This window comes from Triticum urartu, chromosome 7 (assembly GCF_003073215.2).
Source record: "Triticum urartu cultivar G1812 chromosome 7, Tu2.1, whole genome shotgun sequence".
NCBI lineage: Eukaryota > Viridiplantae > Streptophyta > Magnoliopsida > Poales > Poaceae > Triticum > Triticum urartu.
The window spans coordinates 513806083-513820475 of record NC_053028.1 but is presented as its reverse complement, the minus strand read 5'-3'; positions in this window follow the sequence as shown (position 1 = coordinate 513820475).

Sequence of the window (14393 nt, the reverse complement as noted above, 5' to 3'; positions counted from 1 at the left end):
CTCTCGAAGCGGACGGACTGCTCGTAGATCTCCTGGTTCCTTGCCTCTGTGTCGGTGTGTGCTGCAACCATAGCTGTGGTAAGGCTCTTTGTGTGCTCGACGAGGCGCTCCTCCTCCTCTCACAGGAACTTGATGTAGCACGCAAGGTTGCTGACGCACATGCGGGCCTCCACCTCCGCCTTCCTCCTTCGGGCGATGGTGGCGGAGCGGGTGATGATCCCGACGGTCGACTGTGGGCTAGCGGCCACCGAGGCCGACAATGGGGTGGAGGCTAGGACCACCACCTCCCGCCTTCGGGCCACGGTGGCGGAGCGGGTGATTGCCACGGTGGCCGGCAGTGCGGTGGCGGCCACGACGGCCACCTCCCACCTTCGGGCCGCGGCGGCCCTGGCTATCGATGGTGGTGTGGCGGCAACGGCGGCCGGCAACAGCTGCCGACGGGCAGCGGCAGCGGAGCGTGTGGTGGGTGTTCCGCGCACACCCAACAAGGACGCCACGCGCACTACACTATGCCGGGGACTGCACCACCGCCGCGGTGTAGCCTCCTAGCTGGAGCTGTCCTGTGATGAAAGCGGAGTGGCTGAGCGACAACGACGGACCGGTGCCATTGGCGATTGTGGGAGAAGCAGACGAGATAAACTACAGTGAGGGAGGGGAAAATGCGACGCATGACTCGCCGGCCGTGAGGGTTTATATAGTAGGCTAGTAAGCATTGGGATTTTGGGGGATTTCACCGAGTCGGATGGGAAGCTTGCGCGGGAACGGGCTCACTACCGTTTGGCCAAAAGAACGCCCACGCGTGCTGCTCAAGCTTGCGCTTGAAGCCGTCTACGGCAGCGGGGTGACAAGACGTGTGAGAGGAGGACGAAAGGACACGTACACATAAGGTTAATAAAAAATGTTTGCGATTTAATTACCTACTGATAACCCGCAAGTATAGGGGATCGCAACAGTTTTCGAGGGTACGTTGATTTTGTTTCAACTACATGAACATAAATATCGTGAAGGCTATGTTGATTTTGTATCAACTACATGCATGAACATGCGCCAAGTCAAGTCACTTAAATCATTCAGAGGAGGATACCACCCTATCATACCACATCATAACTATCTCAATAGCATGTTGGCACGCAAGGTAAACCATTATAACTCATAGCTAATCAAGCATGGCACAAGAAACTATGATCTCTAATTGTCATTGCAAACATGTTTATTCATAATAGGCTGAATCAGGAACGATGAACTAATCATATTTACAAAAACAAAAGAGGTCGAGTTCATACCAGCTTTTCTCATCTCAGCCAGTCCATCATATATCATCATAATTTCCTTTCACTTGCACGACCGAACGATGTGAATAATAATAATAGTGCACGTGCATTGGACTAAGTTGGAATCAGCAAGCATTCAATAAACAGGAGAAGAGAAGGCAATATGGGCTCTTTTGTCAGATCAACAATAATGCATATAAGAGCCACTTCAACAATTTAATTATGGTCTTCTCCTATCGACCCCAAAGAAAAGAAAAGAAATAAAACTATTTACACGGGAAAGCTCCCAACAAGCAAAAGAAGAACATGAAATATTTTTGGGTTTTCTTTTTAATTACTACTACAAGCATGGAAATTAAACTGATTAAAAGCTATAACTATTTTTTTGGTTTTTCTTAAGGTTTATTAAACACACAAGAAGAAAGCATAAAAAGGAAATTAAACTAGCATGGATGATACAATGAAAAAGTATGAGCACCGACATCTAGCAATGAGTGTGTGAGCATAAATGTAATAATGTCGGTGGGAAATACGTACTCCCCCAAGCTTAGGCTTTTGTCCTAAGTTGGTATATGGCCACTACTGGCCTGGCGGATATCCATAATAATAGCTGGGGTCGTACTGCGATGCAGCGGCTATCGCCTGCTGAGCTGCAGCGTGGCGACGAGCGGCCTCCTCTCTCCTCTCGTACTCATCTGCCTCCTCTCTGGTAATAGTATGTCTTCCTCTTGCCTGATAATCAAAGAAGTCAGGAGCAGGGAGAGTAATACGGACAGCACGGCGTCTGTCAAAGATTAGTCGATACTAGAGAGGTTATTCGTTCCTCTCGACAAACTGGTGGTGAACCATAGCATTAAAATCTAGATAAGAAGGAGGTAATTCAACATCATCTTCGCGTATGACTACACCAAGAAAGTTAGCTATGCGGGTTGCATAAATTCCACCAAAGAAATCTCCATTAAATCTATTAAGATGCAACCTACGTGCAACAATGGCTCCCAAATTATAAGATTTGTCTCCTAACATAGCACTCCGAAGAATACTGAGGTCAGGGACACACATGTGACATGCCTCATCTTTACCATTAATGCATCTACCTATGAAGAGAGCAAAGTAATGTATAGTAGGAAAGTGAATGCTCCCTATGGTAGCTTGCGTAATATCTCTAGATTCTCCCACGGTTATGCTAGCAAGAAAATCTCTAAATTCAGATTTGTGAGGATCCCTTATACTACCCCATTGTGGAAGTTTGCATGCAGTGGTAAAATCCTCTAAGTCCATAGTGTAAGAATTATCATAAATATCAAACAGGATAGTTGGAGAATTACGTGAAGTTGAAAATTCAAACCTCCTCACAAAGGTACTGGTGAGGTTGTGATACTGGCTGCACTTCTCTTCCTCGAAGCTCATGAGATCAGCGTTACGCAAATATGTGTTGAATTCTTCCTTAATTCCCGCTCGATCCATAAAGTTCTCAGAAGGCCATTCACAAGGATGCACTAGAGCGTCTCTTGGTGGCTCGTCATCAGCATCACGCATTGCAAGCCTGGGTCCTTGCTTCCTTGAAGAACCACCTTGGAACATTTTCCTAAGCATATTTCTTCCCCTGAATAATTCTAATTTTTTTAGTAACTTCAAAATAAAAGTAAATCAAACTCAATAATATTGATAGCAACTACTCCTACAAGTGCCTAGAGCCTATATCATGCATCAAAACTACTTTTGACCATATAAATTTGACATGCAAGCTCAAGAACAGAGTCACCTAAGCAGCAAAAAAATTCAATGAATAAAGCACTAGAGCAAAAACTAATTGGACCAATGGAGGAGTCACATACCAAGGAACAATCTCCCCAAGCAGTTTTGTGAGAGGTGCTTTGAGCAAGGAGATCGAAAATGGCAGCAAAACGAGCTTGGACTCGGATTTGAGCTGATTATTCGAGTTTGTGGGAGGAAGAAGAAGTGTATGGGTGAAAGGATAAGTGGAGGAGGGCCATCGTGGGCCCACGAGGCAGGGGGCGCGCCCTCCACCCTCGTGGGCAGGTGGTTGACCCCCCTGTTGTGTTCTCAGTGCCAAATATTCTCAAATATTCTACAAAAAATCATATTAAAAATTTCAGGGCATTTGGAGAACTTTTATTTTTGAGGTATTTTTATATTGCACGGATAATCAGATAACAGACAGAAAAATGTTTGTTTTTATTTTATTTAATATAAATGACAGAAAGTAAAAGTGGGGTACAAAAGGTTGTGCCTTCTAGTTTCATCCATCTCATGATCATCAAAAGGAATCTACTAACAAGGTTGATCAAGTCTTGTTAACGAACTCATTCCGAATAACATGGAACTGGAGAAATTTCGAATAACACTATGTTACCTCAACGGGGATATGCACATCCACAATAATAAGAATATCATATTTCTTCTTGACAGTAGGAAGAGGAAATTCAAAACCTCCAAATATAATCGATGGAATTTTTCCAATAGAGTTGATACTATAAACTTGAGGTTGTTTCCTTGGAAAGTGTATCGTATGCTCATTACCATTAACATGAAAAGTGACATTGCCTTTAGTGCAATCAATAACAGCCCCTGCAGTATTCAAAAAGGGTCTTCCAAGAATAATAGACATACTATCGTCCTCGGAAATATCAAGAATAACAAAGTCCGTTAAAATAGTAACGTTTGCAACTACAACAGGCACATCCTCACAAATACTGACAGGTATAGCAGTTGACTTATCAGCCATTTGCAAAGATATTTCAGTAGGTGTCAACTTATTCAAATCAAGTCTACGATATAAAGAGAGAGGCATAGCACTAGCACAGGCTCCAAGATCACATAAAGCAGTTTTAACATAATTTCTTTTAATGGAGCATGGTATAGTGGGTACACCTGGATCTCCAAGTTTCTTTGGTATTCCACCCTTAAAGGTATAATTAGAAAGCATGGTGGAAATTTTAGCTTCTGGTATCTTTCTTTTATTTGTAATAATATCTTTCATGTACTTAGCATAAGGATTGGTTTTGAGCATATCAGTTAATCGCTTACGCAAAAAGATAGGTCTAATCATTTCAGCAAAGCGCTCAAAATCCTCATCATCCTTTTTCTTGGATGGTTTGGGAGGAAAATGCATGGGTTTCTGAACCCATGGTTCTCTTTCTTTACCATGTTTCCTAGCAACAAAGTCTTTTTTATCATAACATTGATTCTTTGATTGTGGGTTATCAAGATCAACAGCAGGTTCAATTTCTATGTCATTATCATTACTAGGTTGAGCATCATCATGAACATTATCATTAACATTATCACTAGTTTCAGGTTCATTACCATATTGAGTTTCAGCATCTGAAATAGAAATATCATTTGGATTCTCAGGTGTTTCAGTAATAGGTTCACTAGAAGCATGCAAAGTCCTATCATTTTTCTTTTTATTATTTTTAGAAGAACTAGGTACATCTATATTATTTCTCTGAGAATCTTGCTCAATTCTCTTAGGGTGGCCTTTAGGATACAAAGGTTCCTGAGTCATTCTACCAGTTCTAGTAGCCACTCTAACAGCATTATCATTATCTTTACTATTAAATTCATTGAGCAAATCATTTTGAGCATTAAGTACTTGTTCTACTTGAGTGGTAACCATAGAAGCATGTTTACTAATAAGTTTAAGTTCACCTTTAACATTATCCATATAATCACCCAAGTGTTCAAGCATATTTGAATTGTATTTCAAAAGTCTACCAAAATAAGCATTAAAGTCTTCTTGCTTAGCCATAAATTTATCAAACTCATCTAAGCATGGGCTAGCAAATTTAGTAAATGGGATTTCAGCTTTATCATATCTATAGAGAGAATTTACCTTTACTACCTGTGTCGGGTTATCAAGACCACGAGTTTCTTCAACAGGCGGCAAATTAAGACCGTGTATTTCTTCAATAGGAGGTAAATTCTTAACATATTCAGCTTTAATACCTTTTTCTTTCATAGATTTCTTTGCCTCTTACATATCTTCAGGACTGAGAAATAGAATACCCCTATTCTTCGGAGTTGGTTTAGGAATAGGCTCAGGAATTGGCTCCGGAGGTGTCCAATTATTTTCATTTGTCAACATATTATTCAATAGAATTTCAGCTTCATCCGGTGTTCTTTCCCTGAAAACAGAACCGGCACAACTATCCAGGTAATCTCTAGAGGCATCGGTTAGTCCATTATAAAAGATATCAAGTATTTCATTTTTCTTAAGAGGATGATCAGGCAAAGCATTAAGTAATTGGAGAAGTCTCCCCCAAGCTTGTGGGAGACTCTCTTCTTCAATTTGCACAAAATTATATATATCCCTTAAAGTAGCTTGTTTCTTATGAGCAGGGAAATATTTAGCAGAGAAGTAATAAATCATATCCTGGGGACTACGCACACAACCAGGATCAAGAGAATTAAACCATATCTTAGCATCACCCTTTAATGAGAACAAAAATATTTTAAGGATATAAAAGTAACGAGTTCTCTCATCTTCAGTGAACAGGGTGGCTATATCATTTAATTTAGTAAGATGTGCCACAAAAGTTTCAGATTCATAACCATGAAAAGGATCAGATTCAACCAGAGTAATTATATCAGGATCAACAGAGAATTCATAATCCTTATTAGTAACAAAGATACGTGAAGTAGCAAAAGCAGGGTTTCATTCTAGCATTTAGATATTGCTTACTCCATTTAGCCAATAACCTTTTGAGTTCATTTCTATTTTTGCAAGCTAAAATAGCTAAAGAAGCTTCTTGATCAAAAACATAACCCTTAGGAATAACAAGTGATTCTTCATCATCACTTTCATCAGTACCATCAGATTCAATATTTTCAATTTCTCTAGCCCTAGCAAGTTGTTCGTCAAGAAAATCACTAAGTGGCATAGTAGTATCAGGCATAGAGGTAGTTTCATCATAAGTATCATGCATAGCAGAAGTGGCATCATCAATAACATGCGACATATCAGAACGAATAGCAGAAGCAGGTGTAGGTGTCGCAAGCTCACTCGAAACAGAAGGTGAATCAAGTGCAGAGCTAGATGGCAGTTCCTTACCTCCCCTCGCAGTTGAGGGATAGATCTTGGTTTTTGGATCTCTCAAGTTCTTCATAATGATAAGCAGATACATATCCCAAGTGACTCAAAGAATAGAGCTATGCTCCCCGGCAACGGCGCCAGAAAATAGTCTTGATAACCCGCAAGTATAGGGGATCGCAAAAGTTTTCGAGGGTAAAGTATTCAACCCAAATTTATTGATTCGACACAAGGGGAGCCAAAGAATACTCTCAAGTATTAGCAGCTGAGTTGTCAATTCAACCATACATGGAAACTTAATATCTTCAGCAAAGTGTTTAGTAGCAAAGTAATATGATAGTAGTGGTAACGGTAGCAAAAGGTAACAGTAGTAAAAGTAATGTTTTTGGTGTTTTGTAGTGATGATAGCAATAGCAACGGAAAAGTAAATAAGCGAACAACACTATATGGAAAGATCGTAGGCAATGGATCAGTGATGGAGAATTATGCCGGATGCGGTTCATCATGTAACAGTCATAACCTTGGGTGACACAGAACTAGCTCCAGTTCATCAATGTAATGTAGGCATGTATTCCGAATATAGTCATACGTGCTTATGGAAAAGAACTTGCATGACATCTTTTGTCCTACCCTCCCGTGGCAGCGGGGTCCTTACAGAAACTAAGGGATATTAAGCCCTCATTTTAATAGAGAACCGGAACAAAGCATTAACACATAGTGAATACATGAACTCCTGAAACTACGGTCATCACCGGTAAGTATCTCGATTATTGTCACTTCAGGGTTAACGGATCATAACACATAATAGGTGACTATAGACTTGCAAGATAGGATCAAGAACACTCATATATTGATGAAAACATAATAGGTTGAGATCTGAAATCATGGCACTCGATACGTCTCCGTCGTATCTACTTTTCCAAACACTTTTGCCCTTGTTTTGGACTCTAACTTGTATGATTTGAATGGAACTAACCCGGACTGACGCTGTTTTCAGCAGAATTGCCATGGTGTTGTTTTATGTGCAGAAAACAAATATTCTCGGAATGACCTGAAACTCCACGGAACATCTTAGAAAAATAATAAAAAATCCTCGCAAAAGATGAAGACCAGGGGGCCCACACCCTGTCCACGAGGGTGGGGCGCCCCCCCTCGGGCCCCCTGGATGCCCTCCGACGCCAACTCCAACTCTATATATTTGCTTTCGGAGAGAAAAAAATCAAGAGAAGAAATCATCGCGTTTTACGATACGGAGCCGCCGCCAAGCCCTAAAACCTCTCGGGAGGGCTGATCTGGAATCCGTTCGGGGCTCCGGAGAGGGGGATTCGTCGCCGTCGTCATCATCAACCATCCTCCATCACCAATTTCATGATGCTCACCGCCGTGCGTGAGTAATTCCATCGTAGGCTTGCTGGACGGTGATGGGTGTGTGTGGATTTCATTGCAAAAATTACCGCGGGATGAGCTGCCACCTGGCCACGAGGGTGGTGGGCGCCCCCCCTAGGTCACGCCCCCTGCCTCGTGGGCCCATGGTGGCCCTCCTCCACTTATCCCAGCACCCATCTTCTTCCTCTATCTCACACAAACCCGAAAAACCAACTCAAGCACGAGTTCCAGCCACTTTTGCTATGATTTTCGATCTCCTTGCTCAAAGCACCTCTCGCAAAACTGCTTGGGGAGATTGTTCCTTGGTATGTGACTCCTCCATTCGTCCAATTAGTTTTTGTTCTAGTGCTTTATTCTTTGCAAATTTGTGCTGCATAGGTGACCATGTCCTTGAGCTTGCATGTCAAATTTATATGGTTCCAAGTAGTTCTAATGCTTGATATAAGCTCTAGGCACTTGTAGGAGTAGTTGCTATCAGTTTTATTGAAGTTGGTTCACTTTTATTTGAAGTTACTAAAAAATTCAGAATTTTTCAGAGAAAGACATTATGCTAAGGAAGATGTTCCAAGGTGGTTCCTCTAATAAGAAAGGACCCAGGATTGCTATGCGTGATGCTGACGAGGATCCACCAAGAGACGCTCCAGTACGGCCTTGAGAATGGCCGTCGGAAAATTTTATGGACCGTGCGGGAATTAAAGAAGAACTGAAAGCATATTTGCGCAATGCCGGTCTTGAGGATTTTGAGGCTAACAAATGCCCCCAGTATCATGATCTCACAAGTTCATTTGTGAGGAGGTTTGAGTATTCATCTTCACGTAATTCTCCTTCAGTCATGTTTGATCTCTATGAAAAATCTTATACCATGGACTTGGAGGATTTCACTTCTGCTTGCAAACTTCCATCATGGGGTAGTGTTAGGGATCCCCCTAAATCTGAATTTAGAAACTTTCTTGCTAGTATAACTGTGGGGGAATCTAGAGATATAACGCAGGATACCATAGGGAGCATTCACTTTCCTACTATACATTATTTTGCTCTTTTCATCGGTAGATGCATAAATGCTAAGGATGAAGCATGTCACATGTGTGTCCCTGATCTTAGCATTCTTAGGAGTGCTGTGTTAGGAGACCAATCTTATCATATGGGAGCCATTGTAGCTCGTAGGTTGCATCATAATAGACATAATGGAGATTTCTTTGGAGGAATTTATGCAACCCGCTTAGCTCATTTTCTTGAGATAGACATTCGTGAGGGTGATACGGAGTTGCCTCCTGCATATTTAGATTATGACTCTATGGCTTCACACCAGTTTGTTGAGAGGCCTGAATCACCTCTCTTATATCGTTTAATTTTTGATAAACGACGTGTTTTCCGTATTACTCTCCCTGCTCCTGCCTTCTTTGATTCACAGACAAAAGGAAGATATGTTATTACCAGAGAGGAGGCAGAAGAGTACGAGAGGAGAGCGGAGGCAGCTCGACTCCACGCTGCAGCTCAGCAAGCGATAACCGCTGCACAACAGTATGATCCCAACTATTCTTCCTCATCACAGTACGACCCCAACAACTATTATTATGGATATCCGCCAGGCCAGCCGTGGCCATAGACCAACTTAGGCCAAAAGCCTAAGCTTGGGGGAGTACGTATTTCTCACCGACATTACACTTATGTTCACACACACTCATTGCTAGATGTCGGCGCTCATACTTTTTCACTGTAATATACATGCTGGTTTATTTTCCTTTTCCTACTTTCTTCTTGTGTGTTTGTTAAACCTTAAGAAAAAACCAAAAAAAATTAGTAGTAGTTTATTTTTCTGCTGTAGTAGTAATAATTAAAAATAAAACCCAAAAATATTTCCCGTTCTTCTTTTGCTTGTTGGGAGCTTTCCCGTGTAAATAGTTTTATTTCTTTTCTTTGGGGGTCGGTAGGAGAAGACCATAATTAAATTGTTGAAGTGGCTCTTATATGCATTATAGTTGATTTAACCCAGAGCCCATATTGCCTTGTCTTCTCCTATTTATTGAATGCTTGCAGATTCCAGCTTAGTCCAATGCACGTACACTCTTATTATTATTCACACCGTTCGATCATGCAAGTGAAAGGCAATTATGATGATATATGATGGACTGACTGAGATGAGAAAAGCTGGTATGAACTCGACCTCTTTTGTTTTTTTAAGCTTATTATGAATAAACATGTTTGCAATGACAATTAGAGATCATAGTTGCTTGTGCCATGCTTGATTAGCTATGAGTTATAATGATTTACCTTGCGTGCCAACATGCTATTGAAATGATTATGATGTGGTATGATGGGGTGGTATCCTCCTTTGAATGATTTAAGTGACTTGACTTGGCACATGTTCACGCATGTAGTTGAAACAAATCAACATAGCCTTCACGATATTTATGTTCATGGTGGATTATATCCTACTCATGCTTGCATCCAAGGTTTATTAATTTTAATGCATGTACATGGCTGTTGTCGCTCTCTAGTTGGTCGCTTCCCAGTCTTTTGCTAGCCTTCACTTGTACTAAGCGGGAATACTGCTTGTGCATCCAATCCCTTAAACCCCAAAGTTATTCCAGATGAGTCCACCATACCTTCCTATATGCGGTATCTACCTGCCGTTCCAAGTAAATTTGTATGTGCCAAACTCTAAACCTTCAAATAAACATTCTGTTTTGTATGCTTGAATAGCTCGTGTATCAACCAAGGCTATCCTTATCTTCCGTGTTAGGCGGGTTATTCTCAAGAGGAGTGGACTCCGCTCCTCACTCACGAGAAAATGGCTGGTCACCGGGATGCCCAGTCCCATGCTTTATGCAAACTAAATCAAAATTAATTGCAAACAAAACTCCCCCTGGGACCTGATGTATGTTGGAGGCACTCGTTGTTTCGAGCAAGCCATGGATTGATGCTTGTTGGTGGAGGGGGAGTATAAACTTTACCATTCTATTTGGGAACCGCCTATAATGTGTTTAGTAGGGAAGATATCGCCATCTCTTAGTTGTTACGTTGACAATGAAAGTATACCGCTCAAAATACAAATTATCTCTATTTCAAAACCGAGCTCTGGCACCTCTACAAATCCCTGCTTCCCTCTGTGAAGGGCCTATCCATTTACTTTTATGTTGAGTCATCACCCTCTTATTAAAAGCACTAGCTGGAGAGCACAGCCGTCATTTGCATTCATCACTGTTAATTTATATTGGGTATGACTATGATTGGATCTCTTTTACCATAAATTACAATGTCTAGTCAGTCCTTGATCTTTAAAGGTGCTCTGCATTTATGTTTTGCGGTCTCAGAAAGGGCTAGCGAGATACCATCTTGTTATATCATATTATGATTGTTTTGAGAAAGTGTTGTCATCCGAGATTTATTATTATGGCTTGCTAGTTGATTATGCTATTGATGTGAGTAATTGTGAGACCTGAGAATTATTGCAAATGTGATTAGTTATGATCTATGCTGAAAACTTGAATGTTGGCTTGACATAGTTACAACAACAAGAGCAAACAGAGTTTGTAAAAGTTTTTCTTTCTTTCTTTCAGTTTGTCAACTGAATTGCTTGAGGACAAGCAAGGGTTTAAGCTTGGGGGAGTCGATACGTCTCCGTCGTATCTACTTTTCCAAACACTTTTTCCCTTGTTTTGGACTCTAACTTGTATGATTTGAATGGAACTAACCCGGACTGACGTTGTTTTCAGCAGAATTGCCATGGTGTTGTTTTATGTGCAGAAAACAAATATTCTCAGAATGACCTGAAACTCCACGGAACATCTTAGAAAAAATAATAAAAAAATCCTCGCCAAAGATGAAGAACAGGGGCCCACACCCTTCTCACGAGGGTGGGGCCCCCCTAGGGCGCGCCCCCTACCTCGTGGGCCCCCTGGATGCCCTCCGACGCCAACTCCAACTCTATATATTTGCTTTTAGAGAGAAAAAAATAAACAGAGAAGAAATCATCGCGTTTTACGATACGGAGCCGCCGCCAAGCCCTAAAACCTCTTGGGAGGGCTGATCTGGAGTCCGTTCGGGGCTCCGGAGAGGGGGATTCATCGCCGTCCTCATCATCAACCATCATCCATCACCAATTTCATGATGCTCACTGCCGTGCGTGAGTAATTCCATCGTAGGCTTGCTGGACGGTGATGGGTTGGATGAGATTTATCATGTAATCGAGTTAGTTTTGTTAGGGTTTGATCCCTAGTATCCATTATGTTCTGAGATTGATGTTGCTATGACTTTGCTATGCTTAATGCTTGTCACTAGGGCCCGAGTGCCATGATTTCAGATCTGAACCTATTATGTTTTCATGAATATATGTGAGTTCTTGATCCTATCTTGCAAGTCTATAGTCACCTACTATGTGTTATGATCCGGCAACCCCGAAGTGACAATAATCGGGACCACTCCCGGTGATGACCATAGTTTGAGGAGTTCATGTATTCACTATGTGCTAATGCTTTGTTCCGGTTCTCTATTAAAAGGAGGCCTTAATATCCCTTAGTTTCCAATAGGACCACGCTGCCATGGGAGGGTAGGACAAAAGATGTCATGCAAGTTCTTTTCCATAAGCATGTATGACTATATACGGAATACATGCCTACATTACATTGATGAATTGGAACTAGTTCTGTGTCACCCTATGTTATGACTGTTACATGATGAACCGCATCCGGCATAATTATCCATCACTGATCCGGTGCCTACGAGTTTTCCATATACTGGTTTACGCTTATTTACTTTCCCGCTGCTACTGTTACAATCACTACAAAATACCAAAAACATTACTTTTGCTGTCTTTACTTTTGTTGCTGCTACCACCACTATCATATTACTTTGCTACTAAACACTTTGCTACAGATACTAAGTTTCCAGGTGTGGTTGAATTGACAACTCAGCAGCTAATACTTGAGAATATTCTTTGGCTCCCCTTGTGTCAAATCAATAAATTTGGGTTGAATACTCTACCCTCGAAAGCTGTTGCGATCCCCTATACTTGTGGGTTATCAGTGTGCAGATCGCGGAGGTGTCGTACTTTCGGTACTGGGATCGGTCGATCATGAAGACGTATGACTACATCAATCGCGTTGTCATAACGCTTCCGCTTACGGTCTACGAGGGTACGTAGACAACACTATCCCCTCTCATTGCTATGCATCACCATGATCTTGTGTGTGCGTAGGAATTTTTTTGAAATTATTGTGTTCCCCAACACAATCTTGCGGTGTCCTTTCCTAGTGATAGTAGGGGCAGCAAGGCACGTATTGTATCATTGCCATCAAGGATAAAAAGATGGGGTTTATATCATATTGCTTGAGTTTATCCCTCTACATCATGTCATCTTGCTTAAAGCGTTACTCTGATCTTATGAACTTAATACTCTAGATGCATGCTGGATAGAGGTTGATGTATGGAGTAATAGTAGTAGATGTAGAATCGTTTCGATCTACTTGACACGGACGTGATGCCTATATTCATGATCATTGACTAGATATTCTCATAACTATGCGATTTTCTATCAATTGCTCGGCAGTAATTTGTTCACCCACCGTAATACATGCTATCTTGAGAGAAGCCACTAGTGAAACCTATGGCCCCCGGGTCTCTTTCTTATTATATTGCATCTCTTTTATTTACATCACATCTCGTTTACTATTTTGCAATCTTTACTTTCCAATCTATACAACAAAAATATCAAAAATATTTACTTTTCTATCTTTATCAGATCTCACTTTTGCGAGTGACCATGAAGGGATTGAGAACCCCTTTATCGCATTGGTTGCAAGGTTCTTGATTGTTTGTGCAGGTACTAGGTGACTTGTGCATTGTCTCCTACTGGATTGATACCTTGGTTCTCAAAAACTGAGGGAAATACTTACGCTACTTTGCTGCATCACCCTTTCCTCTTCAAGGGAAAATCAACGCATGCTCAAGAGGTAGCACAGTGCTTCACCAAGTTCTTAGTTTTTTTGCTGATGAAAATAACACCAGACAAAGTTCAGAGACTACTTCACTACATCAAGTTCAGAAACATCTTTTTAATACATCGAGTGCAAAAACTACACTATTGGATCAAGATCAGAAACTATACTAGTACATCAATTTAAGAAATTAATCTTCTGCAAGATTTTCAAATAGTAATCTAGTGCATCAGGTTCAAAATATCTTATAGTGCATCTACTTGAGAAATTGCAATAGTGCATCACCTTTGACAAACTACACTAGTACATATAGTTGGGAAACAAGTTTAATGAAATTTTGAGGATACAATACTAATTAAATAGATGAACCAAATAGGGCAAATGAGTAGAATGGTTCACCATTTTGTGGCCGATGTGATGTGCTACACCAGGAAGAGTTCCTCCATGCATAACTGCAGAACTGCTGCTCTATGTGGAGGTTTGTCTTCCCTGGTATACTCCACATCAACACCGATGAACCTAGGATACAAGCCGCCAGCCCTCTTCCAGAGCATGTTGATCATCTCGTCGGCCTTGTCTGGTTTGCTGGTTCAGACTACCTCCAACATCTCCTTGCCATGGAGCACCCTTGTGAGGGTTCAGGTGTACCCGCGCTTGTCGCTGGGGGCATGAATGTCGTCAAGGTTGCTGCTCTAGTCAGACGTCTCACCACGATGACGCTTGGCAGACGGTTCCTTCGCCATT